This window comes from Mus caroli, chromosome 2 (genome assembly GCF_900094665.2).
Source record: "Mus caroli chromosome 2, CAROLI_EIJ_v1.1, whole genome shotgun sequence".
Taxonomy (NCBI): domain Eukaryota; kingdom Metazoa; phylum Chordata; class Mammalia; order Rodentia; family Muridae; genus Mus; species Mus caroli.
The window spans coordinates 87,436,313-87,458,829 of record NC_034571.1 but is presented as its reverse complement, the minus strand read 5'-3'; the positions used below and the strand labels follow the sequence as shown (position 1 = coordinate 87,458,829).

Below are 22,517 nucleotides of genomic sequence, written 5' to 3'. Positions count from 1 at the left end.
AGTACTCTCTGGCCTCCTTTGTCTTGCTGAAACTTAGTGCTTTGAGAACTTTCCAGATCTTTCTCCATGTTCTTCCAGTAACCCCTTCTGGCTCTATCTCCTCCCATTCCCTCATAAGGTGACTCTTCTGAGTTCATCTCTGTGGGAGTGGGGAGTCAGGGAGCCAAGGGTGCTGGACTCATCTGGAAATTGGGAGAGAAGGGTAGGGGTGTGGAAGGAGAGTCTAGTTTGAGATATACAGTGCGAGCTAGCGTGCGAGGCCGTGTGCCTTATTAAACCGGAAGGGGCAGTCCCAGCAGAACAGACAGATACCGTCCAATGCAGGGACAGAGTCTGGCTATTGGAGAAAGGTTCCAATTCCTGCCCACCCTGAGCTGCCTAGGATCTTAGGACTGAGCGTGCTCTCTCTCTCTGTCTCTCTCTGTCTCTCACTGTCTCTGTCTCTCTCAGTCTCTCTGTCTGTCTCCCTCTCAGTTTCTCTCTGTGTGTGTCTCTCTCTGTCTCTCTCTGTCTCTCACTGTCTCTGTCTCTCTCTCAGTCTCTCTGTCTCCCTCTCAGTCTCTCTCTGTGTCTCTCTGTCTCTGTCTCTGTCTCTCTCTCTCTGGATGAACTAACAGCTTCGGTCGAGAGTGCATGATAGATTTGGAGTAAACTAGCCCTTTCATGAGTCCTGAGCCCAGAGATACTGCTAGGAATGGCTCCCTGCCACCCACCCCACCCCAACATGGCCATCTCTACTGCTGAGACAGATTGCTTTCAGGCTCGCCAAGTGTGTACAGCCTCCTGGGGAGCAGGCTGGGCCACCTGCTTCCTGACATTCAGGGACCCTGCCAGTGGAGCAGCCTCTGCTCCTGGCTGTGGCTTCAAGCAGGTTTAGCAGGCCCCCATGGGAATGAGAGGAATAAGGCACTGGATGTAAGCAGCAGAGGAAAGGCCATCCCTGGCTTCAACCCAGAGGTGCTAAAGGGGCTCAAACAACCAGGTCCTCTCCCTGACGCAAGAATCAGAGGAAGCAATTTGTCCTGGGGGATAGGGACAGGCATGTCTAAGCACAACCACCTGGTTGTATTCACGTCCCCAGCCAGGCTGGCAGCCATGTCAGATAGTTGGCCTTTAACAAATCTCTTCACTTGTAGTGGCTTCCTCCCCTCTTCCACACTTGGCACTTACTGGTTCACCCTGCCTTACTTAGTAGGGTATTTCCAACAGCAGATCCCCAGTTGAGGATTTGAGGGCCAATCCTTGATGCACGAGAAAGAAGTGAGTTGCCCTCTGTGGGCTGCTGGGCCCAGTCCTTTGAGGACTCTGGAAGCAACTGTATAAAACACACTTCAGTCATTCCACCAGGCAGGGGAGGCCCGCTTGTTACTCACCAATTTTACTGTCACTCATAAAAGGATGCTCTCAGAGACTCCGGCTCCTGGATATGTCCAGCCTGCCTTCTGGGCAAGAGATGCTGCTGAACACTCAGGGGAGGGATGACCAGAGAGAGCAGCAGCTTCCAACAAAGCCCGAGGAGGCCTTGCTGGACCACAGGCACGTGCAAGGCTGGGAGCAGGGGTGAGCTGGAGGCACAGCTCACCTGTCTGAGGTAGAGGCATGGATTTGTGATGGACTATGTCAATTGTATGGATGGTCACATGCTCATTCTTTCCCTGCCAAGGGACTGGAGCATCATATAAACCTCACTAGATAACCAACTCACGGGCCTTCTGCCTCTCATGGTTTTCTGCCCTTCTCCAGGCTCTACCTGTTCTCTGCCCATCCTGACTTGGTCCCCACAGATAACATCTTTGCTTTTCCATCTCATGGGGGTTCAGTTGCCTGGGCTTGGCAGGGTCTAGAAGACCATCTGCCCCCTCCCCCACCTTGTGAACTGGATTCAACAGGTGAAGGTAAAGGGCCATTTTCACTCTCCTTCAGACTCCTCCAGACTGTGTTGTTGGTCTTCAAAGGGCTTTTTGTTGTTGTTTGATGATTTTTTTCTGGAGGTGTCTTGCTGAGAAAGCCAGCTGCCAAGCCAAGGCAAGCAGCGGCCTCTGAGGCCCTGCCTGCTTACGCTGTGAGAGAGCAGGGCCTGGTTGCTTGGCGTTTCTGATGCGCCAGGTTTGCATGCAGCATAGACTGAGCTTCCAGGAGGATTGCAGGCCTGGCAGGCCTTCCCTCCTTTGTGTCTGAAGTCTTGTAACCTGAAGGGGGCCGGGCTCTGAGCCTGGGTTCCTAGCAGGCCTGGGAATATATCATCATCACAAAGTGAATGAAGAGTTAGACTAGAAGAATTAGAATGTAGATCATACTTAGCCAGCAAGTGGCTGTCTGGGAGTCCAGAGCCTCCAAGACTTGGGTTCTGGTTCTGTTTGGCTCTGACAAACTCTTGATACTCTGTGGTCTTCCATGTGTTTGTGTGTGTATGTGTACATACGTGCGTTGAGGTCAGAGGTCAGTGTTGGGTATCTTCCTCTGTTGATCTCCATTTGTTTTTTGAACTCAGGTCTTCAGGCTAGTATAGCAGGCACAGTACAGACTAGACCATCTTCCAGTCCTACTGTGAGCATCTGATGTCTCATTCTCATGGGAGAAATGAGTTCTGGTGAGTCTTGGGGTCTCTTCCAACACCAGAGTCCCTGGGCTCATCCCAGAGTCTTGAAAAGGGGGAGAAAAGACTGAAGCCGAGCATCTCTCGGAAGAATGCACTCAGGAAGGCCACCATGGTTGTTGTTGGAAGCAGGGTGTGGCCTAAATATAAAGTAAGAGGGATCGGTTTCTTTTTAACAGCTGATATATATATATATATATGTATATATATATATATATATATATATATATATATATATCCCTTTCATTTGATAATCTCTTCTTTTTAGGATGGTTTGAAGATTACAAGCAACTGATGACCTCACATAATAAGCTCAAATAAAAATAATCTTTTAAGAAAGTGGTTGCTATGTAATTGAATTTAAATAATGAGTATTTTTGTTTCCAAGTAGCCCAACTACTTGTAAAGATCTATTCAAACCTGTTTGAGGTGTGTGTGTATAGTGTGTGTGTGTGTAAAGGCCTTGGTGGTGAGAGCTTCTCTCTGGGAAATAATAGTAGCAGTACCAGTCTTGTCAAACAAAGCTGCGTGTGTGTTCGCATGTATCTTTGGGTGAGCGGCGTATGGATTCCCACGAAGCATTTTAGAAGGAGGTGTACTAGAACCTGCTGGAAAGTTCCCCTGTGTTCCAGCAGGGCTGTGAGCAACTGAGTCCGATTTCAGCTTTGCAGTCCCACAGGTTGGAATCCAACTCAAACCCTGGTCAGCTGTGTGACTGTGGGTGACTTACATAGTTCATCGAAGCCTCAGCTTAGGGGCGGGGATGCACAGTAAGGCAAAATCAAGTGCTCCGGCCCTTCCCCACGCGCCTGCACAGAAACGACGCTCTTACTGAGGACCATAATGAGGGAGGCTTTCTCTTGAGTGGAGTCTCCTCTTTCCAGGTTTGTGCTAAGTTAACAAAAGACTAGCCAGCAATGGTTGTACCATAGGTAAAGGCGCTTGAAGGTGGAGGGTGATGTTGGGAAACAGCGGCGGTAGCTACATCTTCCCTGCTGGTTTGTGGTCATTGAAAGAGCCTTGCGGTGTTGTGGCTACACTTAGCCCTCCTGTCTCTGGCTGGTGTGATCCCTTGCTTTAGCGACAGTGACAAGACAGGTGTGGTGGACGGGAACACAGAGTGGCTGAGTGTGGGACACGCTGAGGCCAGCATGATGACAAGGACTCCTGTGAGCAGCCTCCAGACCTCTGACATTTGAGAGCCAATGAGACAGTCTGACCAGAGCTGGGACTCTCTTACAGCTCAGTAGTGTACCTGTCCTTTCAGTATAGGGGCAACGGGAAGACCCTACAAGGACGCCTTCCCAGGCATCCTGCCTCACTTGCTGGTGCTACACGCAGGCCAGCACTTCCCCTCTGTCCTACAACTCAGTAGAAGACTTTGGGTGGGAGCAACCAGTGTGGGTGGGAACACAGGTGGGAGCACCCAGGGTGGGTGGGAGCACCCAGCAGCTCTGAAGAGAAGATGCTCCACTGTAACTTAATCCCAAGGCTCAGGACCAGCCTCAGAAAGGCAGGCTGCAGATGCTCAGGAGGTTTCAGGTTGTTGTTTTGTTTGTTTTCCTTGTTTGAGCTCTTCTGTGGATGGGGGAGGGGAGGATGTGAGCAGGAACGAGCGTCTGACCTGGCTGAGGGGAGAAAATGAGATAGCTTGGGTTTCATTTGCAGCCAGGCACACTGTGAGCCTGTCTGCAGAGCTTAATAAAGACAGGAAGCCCGAGACAGCAGAGGTCTCCTGAGCTGTGCAGAAACACCTCCCACGGTCTCCTCCACTGGACCACCTCCTCCTCAGGCTTGTGTGTATTAGCGCCTCGCAAAAGGGCAATTTTCAGCGATGTTGGATTCCCAATCTCAGCTGCATTAGTGAAAATCTCTTTCTTAAAGCCCAGGATCAGCACAAGAAGGAGGCGGGGCTGCTCCCGGCCTGGCCCTGTCTGCTTGGAGAGCCCAGTCACCAGTCGGCCTGGGCTGACACTTGCTGTTTATTGCTTAGCAGGGAAGAGGTAAGCTATGGGATTAGGTGGAGTGAAATGGGGCTTCCAGCCTACCTATGACTTTTCCAGGGGCTCCCAGTTGACCAGGAGACACTCCATGGAGTGGAAGACACAGCTCTGGATTAGAATTTGGAGTCTAGCCTCTCTGAGTGACATTAGGCAAGGCTCTAGACCTCTCTGGACCTGTTTGCCATCTGAAAAACCTGGGGGTGGGATAAAGAACCCAAACCAACCAACTAGCCAACAGTGAAACTATACCACAGCAGAAACAAGTGACAGGATCCGGCTTAGTTTTGTTCTTTCTCTGTTTCTCTGCTGGTCACTCCAGGTTCAAGAAGGCTGAACTGAGGGAGAAACCATGCTGACCAGCAGAACCAGCGTGCTGTCACAACACCTATCAGGCATGCATATGTTTGATCTCAAATGTCAGTGCTGATCGATTAGTAGGGTCTGCCTTGAGCCCTATGATGGGTGGATGGGACTGTTTGATCCAGGCACAGCTGGATGGATTGCCAAGATCAATTGTTGATGTCTGGCAAGATTAGAAAAAGAAAACAGAATGACAGGACCACAGAGGTTCTGGGTACAGCCTAGGGCCTGGGAAAGCTGTCACTAGTTATGTGGTCATGTGACCTAAGGACTGACTTCAGCTAAGTTTCACAAATAATCATCTGTGGGTGTCTTCCTTGTCCAGCTTCAGATGGCATTAAATGACATTAGAACGTTGAAGAGTCTGCTCGGGTGATCTAAATGCAGTTCATCTGAGCAGAGCAATGCTAAACACAGCAGCCAGCATCTGCCTAGGCTTCACTCACTCATCAGAACTCAGGATACTTACTTAGAGGTGGTATATGGATCTGTGAGGCACCCGTGAACTCACAAAGAGGATAACCGGTCCAGTGGAAAAAGTAAACAAAGCCCACTGGCTTAGGATGAGGAGCTGTGGCCTGCAGTCAAGGTGCCTGGATGTTTAGAGTAGAAAACTGACTTGACATTGATGTGGTGGATTTGGATAAGAACAGCCTCAATAGGTTCATATGTTTGAATAATTGGTCCCCAGTTAGTGGAACTGTTTGGGAAGGACTAGAAGGAGGTGTTTCACTTGGAGTAGGCTTAAGGTTTCAAAAGATTTGTGTCCCTCCCACTCTGCGTTACTTCCTCTTTGCGGATCAGGATGTAAGCTCTCAGCTGCTGCTCCAGCCCCATGCCTGCCTGCCTGCTGCCATGCTCCCCGCCATGATGCTCATAGTGTCCTATCCCTCTGGAAACTGTAAGCCTCAAAGAAACCCTTCCTTCTGTAAGTGGTGTTTTATCACAGGTTAGAAAAGTAGCTAAGAGAAGGACCGTGAACTAAACCTCAGTTACCTGTGCCCTGTGAGCACCTGCAGATGCTCCTTGAAGAACAGCTGTGAACTTGGCTTGCTGTTTAGCTTCAGGAAGTTGGGAACTCAGGCAGGAATCCAAGCAGGAGTGTCTTCTCAGATCACCCTCATTAGCCATGACTGTTCCCTGTGGTCTCTTGTGTGCCTGTGGGCCAGTGATCTTAGTCACCTAGAGACACATCTTTCAGTATTTCAGCTGATCTTTTTCCTTCTTCCTTGTGGATAAAGAGGAAGTCTGGATGATGGGTGGGTGTTCACTGAGAAGTGAAGAAGTGGGGGGAGAATGGAGCCCTTCCTTTTGAGACACAGTGTCTATCCAAATAACTTTGCCTGATCCCACAGGGGTCTGGAAACCAAGGAAAAATACATTTGAATGAATGAATGAATGAATGAATATTAATGTTAGGTGTGATGCTGCTGATTCTTGTGATAACTCCATTTTGGCTAGACATCTCTCCTCCCCCCTTCCCCTCCCCCCTCCCCTATCTCTCCTCCTCCCCCTCCTCTCCTTCTTTTGTAGACCCCGTCCCAGTTTGGTTTGCTACATCTCATAACTTGCTTCCCTCAGAACCTCATTCCACACGTATCCAGTCACCAATGACCCAGCACAGGAGGCACTTTTGTGAGAATTAATATATTAGGAAAGTCTCCCATGACTGTAAAACACCCCATGAAGCTGGAGAGCCGGTGAAGAAAGGCTGACGCTAGAAAACAGAGCTCAGAGCCCCTTTATTTTAAAGACAAGGGGTTGTGGTTCAGAGAGGCGTGGTGACTTGGCCAAGGCCAGTGAGTTAGAGACACAGCCATGTCCCCTGGTGTTCCTAGGCTGGAGGCTTCCCAGGACGCTGAGACATTTGTTGGCTGAAGGCGAGGTGCCCCTTGCTTTGTGATGCAGTAATCAACCAGTCCTGCATTGTGTTTGGGGGTGATGTTACAGTTGGAGCAGGTTGGGGGTCACCTCTGTGTGTCCACTGTCATCAGACGATGGGGAGAGCAGAAATGGAGACCCAGTGCCTGCCCCCAGATGGTGAGGCTACACATGTGAGTTCAATTCCAGGCTGGCGTAACTCAAGCTTGGCTCTCAACTCGCTCTGTGTTCTGGGAGTGGGTGGGGTCACCGTCTTCTGCAAGCCTGACCTTGGCAGCCCTGCAGATGTGTTTATTTCTAACTTCTCCACTTGGGAGGCAGGCAGCAGGCCTCTGTCAGGACAGGGAGAGACAGACTCTGGAGCTGATGCCTGGCTCAGATGTGGTTCTCAGAGTCTGCACCTAGAATCTCAGGCTACCTGCTGGGCTCACTCATAGTTTGGGCACTGAAGCCATCCTTTCTCATGGAAGGACACAGGCCTCCTCCTTAGTCAGTTCCCCAGGGCTTAGGAAAGTACCTGATCAGGGAGCAAGCTGCCTGCCTCAGCTCTTACTTAAGGACTCTCAGAAAGGAGCATATGTGACTCTGGAGTTAAAAAATCCTCCTTGCCCTTTTTCTTTCTTTGATTATCAGAATCAGATACATATGCCAACAACCTAGAGAAAGAATTCTGCCTGTGTTTCTTGCCATATTTATTTCCCCTGTGCAGTGTGTGTGTGTGTGTGTGTGTGTGCTGTTAATTACAGTTTATGAGAGGCCGTTGTTTTGGATTGAGCTCTACAAGGCCCCAGCAGGCCACCCAAAATGGAAACAGGCAAGCTAAAAAGTTCCAAATAACTAAATTAAAACCTGGGGGCTGGGTAAATGGCTAACTGGGAAAGGGTACTTGCTATCAATCCCAACAATCCCAGAATCCACATGGTGGAAGGAGAGAATTGACTCTCCAAAGTTGAGGATCATAAATGCCACACTTACACATGGACACACACACATACAAACACACACACATACAAACACACACGCACACGTACATCACCACACACCACACATCCATGCATATGCACACACACATACATACACCATAAATAAATGTAATATAAATATTGAAACCTTAGCAGTTTATTGATAAGAGCTGACCTGAGGAGCCAGGTAAGAGATAACAACCACCTCACAAGTAGGTCATCACTGCCTGAAGTGGTAAGAAGTCCCCTGTGCCTTAGCTCAGATCAAGAAAGTGAGTTTAGGGGCTGGGGAGATGGTTCAGCAGTTAAGAGCACTGACTATTCTTCCAGAGGAACCAGGTTCAAATCTCAGCACCCACACGGCAGGTCACAATTGTCTATAACTCCAAGATCTGATACTCTCACACAGACACGCATGCAGGGAAAACACCAGGGAACATAAAATAAGAATAATTTTTTTAAAGACAAAAACTGTCCCACCTGGCTTTTGATCCTTATTTGGTCTCATTTTCTTTCTTATTCAGTTCTAGTCCATGCCCTGCAAGATAGCGCCACCCACATAATCCTCCCTCATTTGAACAGTCTCTGGAAACACCCTCACAGACATTCCCAGAGGCACATCTTCTAGATGATTCCAAATCCAGTATGCAATGAAGATGGACCATCACAGTCCCATTTGATTTCTGATACTCGCACAGATTTTTTTTTGACAATTTGTGTCTGTGCACATGTATATAAAAGTGGGTGTCCCTATACAGACACACTACACATATAGCTGAGCATGTATTGTCAGTATAATTGAGAAAAAAATTAAAACCAGGCCCACATATAAATCTATCATGAATACGATCCAAGGCTGATGTGACTCAGGCTGAAGGAGCCAGCAGGATGTTGGAGGCAGTTCTGAGAAGAACCAGAGGCGGACCTGGTACAGGCAACAGGGGAGGATGTGAAGCAAGTTAGTGTCCTATGTAGGGCGATAAAGGCAGAACCCTGGGAGTGATCTTTTTACGAGGAGGGAAAAAAGTCTGCAGCGTAGACTATGTAGCCCCACAAAGTTCCTTCCTCTGGAACACCGAGGAGAGTCCTCCACACTCTGGGTGGGCTGCTAGGTGGTGCGAGGCCAGGCTTCTCCCCGTCTTTCCCCGTGAAGCTTAATAGTGTCTGAGTGCGCTGGTCACCTGGACACAAGGTAGCCTCACCTGCCACACAACGGTGAGTGAGAGGCATTTGCATTTACATCAGCCTGGCTGGAGAAGGAACCAGGAAGCCTGCAAGCTGTGAGCTGCTCCCAGGCACACGTGTGCCTTGCTCCTTCGAGGTACTTCCGTGAGCTGGTCACTTTCCCTGTCTCCTTCTTCAGCTGAACTGAGTTTCTAGGGTTCAGGGGTTCGTGGAGCTGAAGTTCCTCCCTGAGCCTCTCATCCCGGGTGGCTAATATTCTGGCACCTGGTGATTCAGGCTGAGATGTTGAGGTTAAAAGGCCAGCCTTTTGTCCATGACAAACTGATGAGCCAAGCTGTGGGGACGGGCGAGGGTTCCTCGCAGGAACTTGGCCTTGTTGCCTATGAGTACAGACATTTCCAGCTCTCAGTGTTGATTCTGCCATTTACAGTTCAGAGAGCTGGGCACAATCCACAGAGGAAAACAGCCTTGGCTCTGCTGTTTTAGGATGGGACCGGCTCCCTGGATTTCTAAAGTTTGTTTCACAGTCAAGGCCCTGAAAGGGGTAAAAGTTGCTGGCCATCTCTAACTGGGAAGGGGAGCTGCAAAAGACCTGTTTTAATCTGCACTATGAATTTTAAAGCCCTGTGGCTTCATGTGTTGGGAGACCCCATCAAAATGCTAATAGCTCTGTGTTCCTACCTCCTGCAGCCCCTTCTGCATTCGGGAATATTTATGTGGAAGCAGGGAAGAATTACAAAGAGTTGAGATGCAGTTTGCCCACACTCCACCACAGCCCTGTAGGTTATAAAGTCTGAATTAATAACCCCAGCTGCGCAGGAAAGCTGCGGTTGGCCACAGGCTGGGCGCTTCCCTCAGCGGCAGGTTCAAGTTCTCAGCTTTCGGCTTCCTTTCTAGCGGCAGGGTGGCCACTTTTAAATATCTCTATTACCGCCGTGTGCCTTTTTAAATACTGTGACTCCGGGACTCGGAATAGCTGAGGACATGTAGTTCACAGGGTTACCGCTGCATGTTGCGGCCACGTGGCATTCAAGGTCTAGAATGCCTGGAGACAACTGGCCCCGAAGCCAACACCAGCGCGGAGACTGGTGTTGTTCTAGACTCCAGTGCCAGAGCATGGGAGAAGCCTTTGAAACACTAGATATCTAGACGTAGGCAGTCTATTGGCGTGGGAGCATGGCATTTTGGGTGTCGCCATGGATGGATGCACGTCACGGTGCTGCTCATCAGACGCAGGGTAGGTATCGTAGCATGGGAGGCTTCGACTGCAGTCATTGGGTTCTGATGCTCCTCCTTCCAGGTTTGAGTCTGTGGCTTGGACAAAGCCTTTGTCTCCCTTGATTCTCACCATCTTGTGTTAAACACCTGCCTCTTTCTAGGAGCCCTCTGGAGTCCACACCTTCCACAGCCTCCTTCAGGCAGATGGGCTCTCTAGGAAGGCTGTGGGACTTAGGAGTCTAGGCTCCACCTCTGTGGGCAAGTCCCTTAAGCCACCAAGGGTTGTAGGTTCCTCTTCTGCAGAATGCCCAGTAAGTCTGCCAGCATGGGTAAGTGGCAGCCAATAGAATGAGGATATCAGGATCCGGCCCTTTCTCTATGAGGCCTCACCAGGACTTAACTGTACATGTGTCCTCTGGGTCCCATCACCTCTGCCTATAAAATGGGCATAATGCCCATGTTTCCCTTGCAGCTGGGGGCAGGAAGGGGGATAAGAGTAGGGTTCAAACGTGAAGTTAGGTTCTGGGGGTGTCCTTAGCTATATTCTTCTCCAGACCAGGAACAGGTGACTCCAAATGGGATGAAATGGGCACAGAAACTGTTTGATATCAGCCGATTGACAGGAGGGATCCAGGGCCATACATTCTCCCTCCTGTCTGTCTGTCTTTCTATCTGTCTGTCTAGGGCAGATCTGCACAGGAAATTACCGGTGAGACTCTGGTGGCTAGCATGTGCATTTGTCACAGACAGTCCCCAAGCCCCTGAGCAGATGGGAGGCAGGATGGAAGGGTTATTAACAGTGGGCACCAGGAGTCCGCAGCTTCTCTGCTGATTCATGGGATCGGTACGTTGGTGTTTGTCTTCTCTGGCTCCCCAGGTCCTTGACAGCTAACCACTGGGAGTCTTATATGGCCCAGGAGCCTTCCTGTCATCAGCTGCTGACAAGCTGTTTCTATGCCCGTTTCATCCTATCTGGATCCACCTGCTCCTTGCCTGGAGACAAATATGGGCCAAGAACACCCCGGGACCTAACTTCATGTTTGACCCCTACTCTCACTCCTCCCCTTGGAAATAGAGCTGCAAGGGAAAAGGAGCAATGTGTCCATTTTATAGGCTGAAGTAATTTAATGGGAGCTATAGCACGCATGTGCGATTGAATGCTGGTGGGGCCTCATAGAGAAAGAGCTGGGATCGTGACATCCTATAAGACTCTTGAAGGACCCTTGCTGCAGTGTCTGGAGACCCTGTGCTGTTGGGGTGGCCCTCCACTTATCGTTTGTATTCTGAGCGTGCTGTGATCCTAACACCACCCTATTGAGATCCTGGAGCACAATTAGAAGGCTGGCTTGGGGATTTCTTACTAAGTCTGATGAGGCTAATGCAGAAGCCCCACCCCCATTTACAGGGCATGTGCAGGTGGAGAGCCTCGCTGAGCCTTGGATGTACTCAGCACCACAGTAGCTTCATTAAGGGCCACCTGGGACCCATGCAATGCAGGATTCAGCAGGAAGGCATCCCAGCATGCCTGGGTTCTGCTCACCCTCCACTCCCAAGCTAACCACCCCCTCCCCTGAAGCTAATTTAAAACAAAGCAAAACAAAGCCATGGCTTGATTTGGAGCCATGGATGGGGGAGCTTTTATCTGTCAGCAACAACACCTAAGGTGGGCAAAGGGCCAGCCTGGGTTCCGGGTCTTGGCATGAATCCCCTGCAAGGTGTTCAGGAAGAGCCGGATCTGGACTCCATCACCTCTTCCAGGGACCCAAGTCTCAGAATCCTGGTCTCGGGGCTCACTAGCAGCTAGGAGGTGTTATGGTGGCTGCAGTGGAGAGCAAAAAGCCAGGGCAAAGAAGGGGGGTGCAGACAGGGAGAGGAATAGAGTGAGGGGCTGTAGGTAGAAGCTGGGTAGGAAAAGATGGGCTGTCTTCCTCCTAGAACAACAGCTGCTGATGCGGGACCTGCCACACCAAACCCATGTTCTTCAACATTATCTGGGAACAATGTAAGGAATAGTCCAGAGTCCAGCTGTTGCTGATTAGATGCTGGCTTGTGACTAGGGAGGAGACATAACTGTTCATTGGGCAGAAACCTCAGAAAAAGAGGGGTGGGCTCCTAGGAGCATAACTAGGAAACACTCATTTTGGTCACTCCCAATTGTTTTATTGTGATAAATAAATGCACATCATGCATTCACCATCCTGAGCTCACTAATATGCTTGAGTGTGTGTGTGTGTGTGTGTGTGTGTGTGTGTGTGTGCATGTGTGCTGAAAGCCAGAAGTCGTCACTGAGTGACTTCACTTTTTGAGACAGAGGCTCTCATTGAACCTACGTAGAGTTTGCTGATTTGGCTAGACCGCCCGGCCAGCTAACCCAGCAGTCCAGTCTGAGCCTCCACAGAGCTCATGGGTGCTGGGGACCCAGGCTCGGGTCCTCTTTCTTTCACTCTTAACTGATGATTTTAGAGATCCATTTGTCCTCCACCTGTCCTTGTATCATCCACCCACCCACCCATCCAACCATTTACATACCCTCCTACTCACACATCATCCATCTATTCACCTACCCATCCATCCATCCAACCATTCACCCCCTCCCATCCATACATCTATCCAACTTTCTTTGTGCCTACCCACTTATCCCATATCTTTAAGTCTCCATAACCACCCCACCCCCACATTCACCCACCATCCATTTATCCAGTCACACATCCATCCATAATTCATTCATTTAAGCCCTGCAAACGTCTACCTGTCCACCCACCCACATGTCTACCCACCCTCTCTCTCTCCATTTCTGCAACCAACTCTAACTTGACTACTACTTTCAGCCATTCACATCTTCTCAAGTCATTCTCCACCTGCCTACCATCCACTCCCCTAGCAGCCATCCATTCAACCAGCAATTATTTACTAAGCCTGGGCCTGAGGTTCACAAAAGGGCAAAGAATGTTAGGATTCTGTCCCTATTTTGGCTACAGTCAGGTCAGTGGGAAAGAAATCACAAAACCCAAACAATATATATTCTCTTACCCCCACACCCAGACACGCTTTATTAGGGTAACATAAGAGAACCGTGTTTTATCATGTCTGCCATGATACTGGGAACACTCATCAGAAAAGATGATTGAAGGAAGGTTTTGAAGGTGGTTAGGAGTTTGGCAAGTGTTGGGAGGGGTAAAGCTCAGAGCTGGAAAAAAGGAAAAAGGGGATTCCAGGAGGAGGGAGCATTAGTTACATAGAGCCACGCAGGCTGGCAGGGTCGCTCAGGTGAGTTCAGTCTGACAGGAGTGTGTGTTCCTACCGTAAGGACCGGAAGATGGGCCTGGGAGCCAGTGGAAGAGCAGATGATAAAAGATCTATGTATCAGCAGAGGGAGGCCAGGAAACCATCTGCAGCAAGACAGACACGGTGCTTGCTGTACGCTTAGGGGCTCACTGTGACATCAGAGATGGCAGGCTGGTGGGAACAGAGGCTGGAAACTGGCAGTCAAGCCTCAATCCTCTCTGCAGCCAGTGGACAGGCAATCATGAACTTGAGCCTTGGTGGACATGGGTAGAAGCCCCGAGGATGAGGGATTTAGAAGGAGCTGGAAGAGGAAGTGTACCGGGAGAACCACACAGCAACATATGGCATGTTGGTTTCATCGGGGCTATGAGGACTCACCAGGCAACATTGTAAAGGCAGAGGGCATTATCAAGGGGGTACATGATTTTGTGTGAGCCTGCTATGTTTATATACTTATCTAATATGTATGTGTATGGGTGTTTTATCTGCATGGATGGGTACACTTCACATGCACACCTGGTGCCCATGGAGGCCAGAAGAGGCCATCAGGTCCTCTCAGTCAGTGTTATAGATGCTTATGAGCTGTAGTGGGTATAAGAGCAGCCAGTGCTCCTAACTGCTGAGCCATCTCTCCATCCCCAACCTGCTGTATTTAAATCAAAAGATAGGGATTCTGGAGAGACAGATGCTCATAAGTCCCGTCAGTCCAGGCTTTCACTGTGAAGAGATTTTTAAGATGTCACTTTTTTCCAAAATTAATTTTTACTATCTCAGAAACCAGGCTGAATCAGGTAAAAAGTGAGGTCATAATTAATTAAATTAACTGGTGCTATTAGGTGTAATTAAAACTCAGTGATTATGATCTTGGAACTTGGTGTCGGGTTCCCTGCTGCCTCCATCTTTGCCTTTCTCAGGGAGTCGCCCACCAGCACCCCTAGTTACCAAACTTGGCTGTCCTTCAGACGAGGTTTTGCGACTCTGTGTAGGTAGATCTCTTGTGGTCAAGGCCACTTTCTGAGCTAGATTTCATTCAAGGCTACCTCAGATGTCAGGGCAAGCTTTGTCCAAGATAAATCTGGCCTACAAGAGTGGCAGTCGGCTGGCAGTTGAGCCCCTTCTGCTCTGCCCCCGGCCTTTCCTTTCATCAGGTCAAGGGTCACTGCCCACTTCATCTGGCTGCCATTTTTCCACATTTGCTTCCTCAGATCCTTTTCTTGTCTTCCACGGGTGCTCTGGCTGGAACATGGGGGAAAAAACCCTCCCCAGAGGCAGAAGGAGTGAGAAAGAGATCCCAGGAGAGTGGCCTCCCTGGGAAAAGGCTTGGCGGAAGGTTTGTCTGTCCTGCCTATGTGGTCACAGCTCATCTTCTTTAGGCTGCAGGAAGGAGGGATCTGTCTGCCCTACAGATGCTCCAGTGGGAACAGCACACATGGAAAGTGATTTTGTCAGAGCTGGGCCCTGTTCAACCTCCTGACACGAAGCCCGCAGCTGCTTCTGGCTGGAGCCTTTAATTTCGTTAATGTGTGACATTCACCCAAGCTGCGTAGCTGACGGGCATGCTTGACATTAATACGTGTTCTGAGTGTTCCCTTGAGCTCATAAAAACTCATTATCAGTTCTGAGCCAGTAAATGCAGTTCCTGATCCTCAGAGGTGCCCCGGGCAGTAGAACCCTAGACATCTGTCTTCACCAGCCGTCAGACTCCTCCCTTTGTCCTGGGACTCAGTGTCTCAGCTCCTGGGAGGGGACCAAGACAGATGTCCCCAAAGCAGAAAACTTGTTTCAGGTTTACAAGTAAGACAAGAGGCAGCTTCTGACTGGACTTGCTGTGTGTGTATCTCTCTGATAAAGACATGCTGAAGTGGACATAAAGGCACGGTGGTAGAAAGGTTCTTGTGTCTTGAAATAGACATGGTCATGGTATCTGATAAGCAGATGGTAAAGAAGTTTTCCCCACAAACACCATGGGATATGTTAAAGGCCAGGAGTATAGCCATTCTTACCTTTGAAGGGTATAGTGCCTCAGTCTCATGAGGTGTCGGTTCTGTGTGTCAGGACTCCGTATGTGGTCCTGTATGTGTATCATGGAGGTGCGTGCCACACCGTCAGATAGTCGTAGCTGTGGGTCACAGTCTACAGCTGCAGACAGTAGTAGATGTGGGTCACAGTCTACTGCTGTATCAAAAGTTCTATCGAGTATTTGGGTGGATAAGGATGCTCACTTCTGTGTCTAAAATGAAAAATATAATCAGAGCACTGGGGAATAGGAGGTAGAAGGATCGGGAGTTCAAGGTCAGCCCTAGCTACATAGTGAGTTGAAGGTCTTCATGAGGCTAGGTGAGACTCTGACTCCAAAATACAAAAACAAACATGTCCAGGTGTGCACATGTGTGTATATGTTATGTATGTGTGCTCTTGTATATTGTGTGTGTGCTTGGATTTCTTCAACTAAAGCTGTCTTCTGGCCCATTATACATGAGGTTCCCAGGGCTCACACTGCCTGATGGTGCTGCAGAGATAGCCAGATAGGCCCAGGCCTTGCCCCAAGTGGTACTGCTCCCGATTGGTTAGTGCACTGAAATCTCTCTCATGTAGGGGACCTTAAACTCACTCAAGTCCTACTGGGAACTCCCTCATGTGCAAGCCGTGCCCGTGTCAGTCTGGGCTCCCCAGGTCTAAGTTCCTTGCCAAAACTTTCCTTTAGACTGAAAAGTTGGCTTACCTCCTCTATGCTTAGGGTCTTCAACCCTGAAGCAGGCAGGCTTTCTTGTGCTGGTGTCCTGGTTCCTGTCTGAGGCTGCGTGACAGCACAGTTCCTCCACTGTTCAATTTGGCTCAGTTTTTGTGGTCAGATGGTCACAACTGCAACCGTGCTTCCTCCTATTTGCCATGGTGGCTGTAAGCCTTGTTTAAGTTATTCCTCTGTGCAATGACAAACCAGTTCCTAGGACTAGCCTAAGCCTTGACTAGTCAATACGTCACTAGGATGTGGTGAACTTTACCCTTCCTCTGTAACTCCTCCTCCTCCTCCTTCTCCTCCTCCTCCTCCTCCTCCTCCTCCAAGTGACAGGAAAGTATGGACTTCTGGGCAGCACTGTGGAGGTGAGATGTCACCTCCGAGCCCTCTCTTCTGGCTGCTCATCTCTTCGTGCACAGTACTTGAAATTATAGGTCTGCCCAGAGAGCCTGCATTCATGAGATGATGGTGGACTTCCCTTCTTCTTCAGCTATCAGAAAGCCCTTTGCAGCTCAGAGCAAAGATATACGTGCTGGCGCTGGGCTTCACAGCTCATTGTCTCGGGCACAGGAGTCCCGGTGGTCTGGGACTGGTGTGGGAAGACTGACAAGATGGAAGATGCGTTCCTGGGGGGGCTTGGGCTCTATGCCCTGCTCTGGGAGTCCTTGTCTGGTACAGATTCCAGGGGAAGGGGAGCCTGGGGTGAGAGTGTGTGCCAAGTCTGGGCAGAAGAACTCTGGAAGCCACAGGTCATGCCCCACTAACCCTTGCTTTCTCTCTTCTCCCTCTAGAGTTGCCCCAAAGCTCTCATCGGGAGACTTCAAAAGGATCTCTCCGTTCCTTTCCAGAAAGGAAAAGGACAGCTGGAAGAGGTAGGATGTCTTGACATGGTGACCTGGCTTGTTCAATCAGATAACTGAACTTCTCATCTGTCCCCTTCCCTCCAGGACCAGCCTTCGGAGGGAGGGGGTGTCTTTGGGCTCCTGCCCTAGGGATAGAGGTCAGGGGAGGGCAGCTTTACATCTGTCTCCAGCTCCTGATGTTAATTCAGGGGTGGCAGAAGCAGCTGGGGGACCATCCAGAAGTGGGGTCTAGCTCTCAGAGGAGGGCACAGCTCCAGGAGCCCTTTCTGGTCATCTCAGCATCCACCCTAGTCTGAGGACTGTGAGGGTGACATTTAACATTTAACATCACAGGACTAGTGTCTGTCCTCTTGTCCATGGTGATACTGGGCGTGGTAAGACTGACTTCTACCTCTGGGGCTCTGGTACCCCAGAAATGCTGGGTGACCTCATGGAAGGTTCCTGTTTGAGGAGTTCAGGCCTACTGTCTCCTGGCTAGCTGCAGCCACTTCAAGGTGTGATCTCGGCATTATTTCTACTTCCATTTTAAAAGAGAAGAGAAACCTGGTCTCAGAGGTGAAGAGACTTTCTCAGGGTCACAAAGCACCGAGTGGCAGGGCGGGGTTTGGATCCCTGACTGAACAGCACCAGAGTTCTGGGTCCTTTACTCATTCCATGACTTGATGGTCAAGATTAAATGAAACCTGTGAACTAAGTTGCCTGTGTGAAATTCTGGTTCTTGAAAAAGCATGAAGCTGTTTGTTCTTTTGTCCTGAGTTTGTTCTTTTACACTGGACTTTTAATAAAATGCCCAGGGGTCTTGTTTTTTTTCTGTTTTTTTTTGTTTGTTTGTTTGTTTGTTTGTTTGTTTGTTTGCTTGGTTGGTTGGTGGTTGGTTGGTTTTTGTTTTTGTTTTTTCTGTTCCTAAACCTAGAAGAAGAGTAAGTAACATCTTCTCACATTGTCTGGGGAGAACTGCAATGAGGAAGAGTCTAGAAGTATCCTACAGTTCCTTGTGTGAGCCCCTCTGTTGCTTTCCCCCTGCCAGGGGTGGTTGTTGTATAGGCACACAGATTTGCTTTAACATTTTTCTATCTAGCTGCCCTGCTGTCTGCGGCTGGCCCACCCTCGGCTGTCTTCCTCGTTCCCGATTCAGTTCCTCATCTGTCTTTCTGCACTGGGCAGCAGGCTGCCTGTGGGTCAGTCTGGCTGGGATCTAAGACCAGGTGGCTAGGAAAAGCTTGGATTGGCTGAAGGTCAAGTGGACAGTGGGCTTTTGGACATCTGTAGCCTGCAGTTTTCTAGCTCTGAAACCTCCAGCAGTAGCTTCAGCCTTGATTCCCCACAGAAGCCTGACAGGTGAGCCTGGGCCCTCCTGCAAGCAGACAAATGCTAGTCACAGGAACAACATAAAATGGCCTCAAATTAACAGGCAGAGGCCAGGGCTGCACGGCCCTACCTTGTGCGGGGGCCTAGCTGCAAACGACCAACAACTCATCCGTGAAGAAGGCATGAACCTCTTTGGGCCTGGGTGATGCACAGGGTTATCCTGGTCAGCCTCTCAACCACCCTGAAACCCCAGCACTCTTACCCAGTGTCCTGAGGGAAGGTGATGGCCGGAGGGAGTCACCTTCCCTACTTGCTTAAAACAGTGACAGCTCTCTTGGGGTCTTGTAGCCTCTCAGAGGACCTTCCTAAAAATACCCAGGCTTCCGGGTGTGAGCGCCGGTGTTTATCGCTGAAGAATGATGCTACCCAGGAGACACATGCCTTTTCCTGTGCTAGTCTAAAAATGGCTGGGAGAGGGGTCTGGCTTGTGTCAGTGAGCACTCAGCTCTGAAGTCGTGGGGCTTGAGGCCATCAGGGTGTGAGCTGCCTTTCCCAGCTTCTACTCCAAGCTGACATAGCTCTCCCAGTCACCCTTCCTGAGCCCTTTTAGCAGGTAACTGTTGATTGTACCAACACCCAAAAGCCAACTTCATGAGTTTCCTATGGGTGGGGCCGTTTAAGCTTAAGAGAAACAGTGACCTGCTCCAGGGTGTGTGTCTACCAAGAGATTAGGGGCGAGCTCAGCACACACCTCCTGACCCTGTTTGCTGAACGGGCAATGGGCACACCTTCCAGCCTGACTCTAGCTAGCTTCTGATCCCAGCCAGGAAGAGAAGCCAGTCGTCTGTCCTCGATGCTGGATGTGATACTGAGATACAGTGATTCTCATATACTGGTTGGGTTTCAACTTCTTCCCTGTGTGTTTTCAAGGTGCAAAAGGAATCCGCTGTGGTGGTAGTCACATTTGCCAGTGGTTCATCGCTAGGCATGAGGGCACCATGTGGTGGGGAGAACTTCAGGCTCCCTCCTTGCTTGCTGTCAGCCTGAGCGATGGCATCAGTCTATCCTCTAGCCCATGAAGATGCCCATGAGCATCTCTACTTACAGGGCAATGACTGTGATGATGGAAAACCAGTGTCCCCAAAAGATGACGTCATTGTCTTGCTGCCATTTCCACACAGCCTAGCCCGAGACCTCCAGCCAGAACATAACTCCATGAGCCATGTTCCAGCTCACGCCTTCTATAGCTTTCTCCTGGCTCTGTGCCTGAGATACATGAACTGAGGGGCCTCTTCCCCACTTACCTCACTATCCTCCAGAACTTTCTAGCGTCAGGCTGGTCCTGTGTGTACCTGTAACTCACAACAGCCCCTACTGTTTCTTCCCCCTTTGAAGATCTCCAGCTCAGATCTGTGCCCCCTTCCCTTTACAAGGTCAGGGCTGCTGTTTTGTTTCATGTATTTTTAGATTTATATTACTTTTGAGTGTATTAGTGTTTTTTTGTTTTTTGGTTTTTTTTTTTGCTTGTATGTATGCATCACATATGTGCCCGGTGCCTATAGAGGTCAGGTGAGGGCATCAGGTTGCCTGACTGTAAGCCACCAAGTGAGTGCTAGAAACTGAGCCCTCATCCTCTGTGAAACCAACAGGTGTTCTTAACCACCAAGCCATCTCTCCAGCCTCTCAAGTTCAGTTTTAAGTCTACACAAAAAAGTTCACTGGGGGAGTGGGGTGGTACACACTGTGGTCCCTACAGAAGGCATGGCCAGAGGAGCTTCTGTCTGGGAACCTGCAGATCCCTGGCTTGGTTGTCATGGAGCCAGTAAGAGAGGCCTGCTTGCTCGCTGGGGTCTCCATTCCAGGACATTTTGGAGAGATAATAATGTCTTCATTTCCCCAGCGAGCAAATTGATTCTCTGTGTCACGCAGCAATGATGAGCAGACACTGCCCGGAGAAGCTGTTACTGTTTAATAATGATGCAAATCCAAGCTGTGAATCACAGCTGGAGAAGGACTTGAGCGACAGACTGAGTCGGATGACACTGCATCATCAAGGGCCCTGTCAGTATCAGAGAAAGGTAGTGACAGGCCTAAGGTCACACAGCAAGCAGCAGTAGAACCGGACCTCACTATATGTCTTCTGCCCTGCTCTGTACCCTCTTTTCTTGGTGAAAATCGAATATCATCTTAAACAGCCTGTAAACAAAGGAAGAAGTCTGGCCCCTCATGCAATGGTGCAGGCTTTCTTTCCTTCATTTTTTGTTCTAAACGGATATTACTTTCCAGAGAATGTTCAGGTCCATAGCAATTGGAGGGAAGGTGGGGAGCATTCTGATATGCCCCCCATCACCACAGACACAGCCACCCATTGAGAACGTACCTCACTGAGACTGTGCCATAGTCATTGGACACCCACTGGCATGTCACTGCCGCAGTCTGAAGCCTATGTGGGGGATCACTCACGTCAGTTCTGTGTGTTCTGATAAATGAGAACAAACATGTCACGTGCCTCCTATGGAAGGGTCCATAAGACAATCTCACTTCCCTAGAGGTGTTGAAGCCCCACCTGGTCGTTCCCCCCTGCCTCCTCGTCCCAGCACCCACGTGGGTTTTTCTGTCTCCACAGCGCTGCCTTTCCCAGGGCGTCTCCTGACGCTGTAAATCTGAGTCCCAAGCCTGCCATTGAATCTGCATTTTCTTGTGACTAGAGGGCTCGCCTCTATCCCTTACATCCCTCCCTTCTTCCCTTCCTTTCTAAGACAAAGTCTCACTCACCATGTAGCCCTGGCTGGCTTCCACCTTGCAATTCCCCTGCCTCAGCTTCCTAAGCACTGGAAGTACAGGTGCAACCACAGTGCTGGGCAAGGTTATCTAGGGTTTTTTTTTTGTTTTTGTTTGTTGTTGTTTTTGTTTTCCTTTACGAATTGTATAGTTTCACATTTTACATTTAGGTCTGTGCTCCATAATTTATGTAAATGATGGCAAGCCTTTGTCTAGATGATGGTGATGGTGAGAGTAGTGGTAGCAATGATGGTGGTGGTTCTGATATACTCATGGTGCTGGCGGTGGTTATGATGACGGTAGTAATGGTGATGATGGAGGTGGTGATGGTGGTGGTGGTTGGGATGATTATGATGGTGGTGATAATGGTGATGATAATGATGATCCCAGTGGAAATGATGGTAACCATGGTGACGATGACTTATGTGCAGTGTCTAGTTTCCCCAGCACTACTTGTTGGATAGACTCTTCTTTATCATGTCACCTTTGCTTCTCTGTCACAGACCAACTGGTAGGATTTATGTGCTCTGTGTCTGCACTCAGGTCTGTTCCATTAACAAGTCTGCCAGTCCCACATGGTCATGATTGCTCTAACAGTGCAGTATGTCTTACTTAACCTCAGCAGCTCTGTCTCCCAGTCTCTGTTCTTTCACTCTGGATAGGTTGGCCTGGTGAATTGGCTTTTGGTTCTGCCTGTCTATGGAAACCTTAGAACCAGTTTGTTATTATCCACAGATATCTAGAGAGATTTTGAGCAGAGGCTGATGAATCTGGAGCTCTGGTTCGGCATCCCTGATGAGTGGGCAGTAGTGAATCCTCCCACCCATGAACATAGACAGTCTTTCTTGACTTTGGTTTTCCTTTGGTTCTTTTCATCCGAGTTTTGTGTTTTTCCAAATTGGTCTAGTACAAACCTGAAGTATTCCTTTTGTTTGGGTCTTAGTAGAAATGGTTGTCTGCTCTTAGATTTATTTTATTTTATTTTTAAGTATAAGAATGTGCCAAAGTTATGTGCACACCAGTGAAAGTGCTCGTGGAGGCCAGAGACACTGGATCTTCTGGAGGTGGAATGAGAGGCAGTTGTGAGCTACCTCACGCGGGTACTGGGAACCAAACGCAGATCTCCCACAGGAGCAGTGTATGTCCTCAACTGCTGAGCCATCTTTCCAGCTCTGTTGTTTAATTTCAGATTTCTTATGCTTATTGATATGTGAGAAAGCAGTTGGTTCAGTAGAACGACGCCTCAGTGTGTTAGGCTAGGTTTCCCACAAGAATAAAAACAAGAATCAACAGTGTGTGTGTGTGTGTGTGTGAGAGAGAGAGAGAGAGAGAGAGAGA

At 49.4% G+C, this 22,517-nt stretch overlaps 1 protein-coding gene across 1 annotated transcript in view; it reads left to right on the top strand.

Annotated features, from left to right (window-relative positions):
- Tspan18 (tetraspanin 18) overlaps positions 1–22,517 on the top strand; it is a 133,625-nt gene that overhangs the window by 5,315 nt on the left and 105,793 nt on the right. Inside the window, exon 2 of the mRNA XM_029472728.1 lies at positions 17,019–17,099. The gene's annotated coding sequence lies outside the window, so the exon portion shown is untranslated. The remainder of the gene's footprint in view (positions 1–17,018; positions 17,100–22,517) is intronic.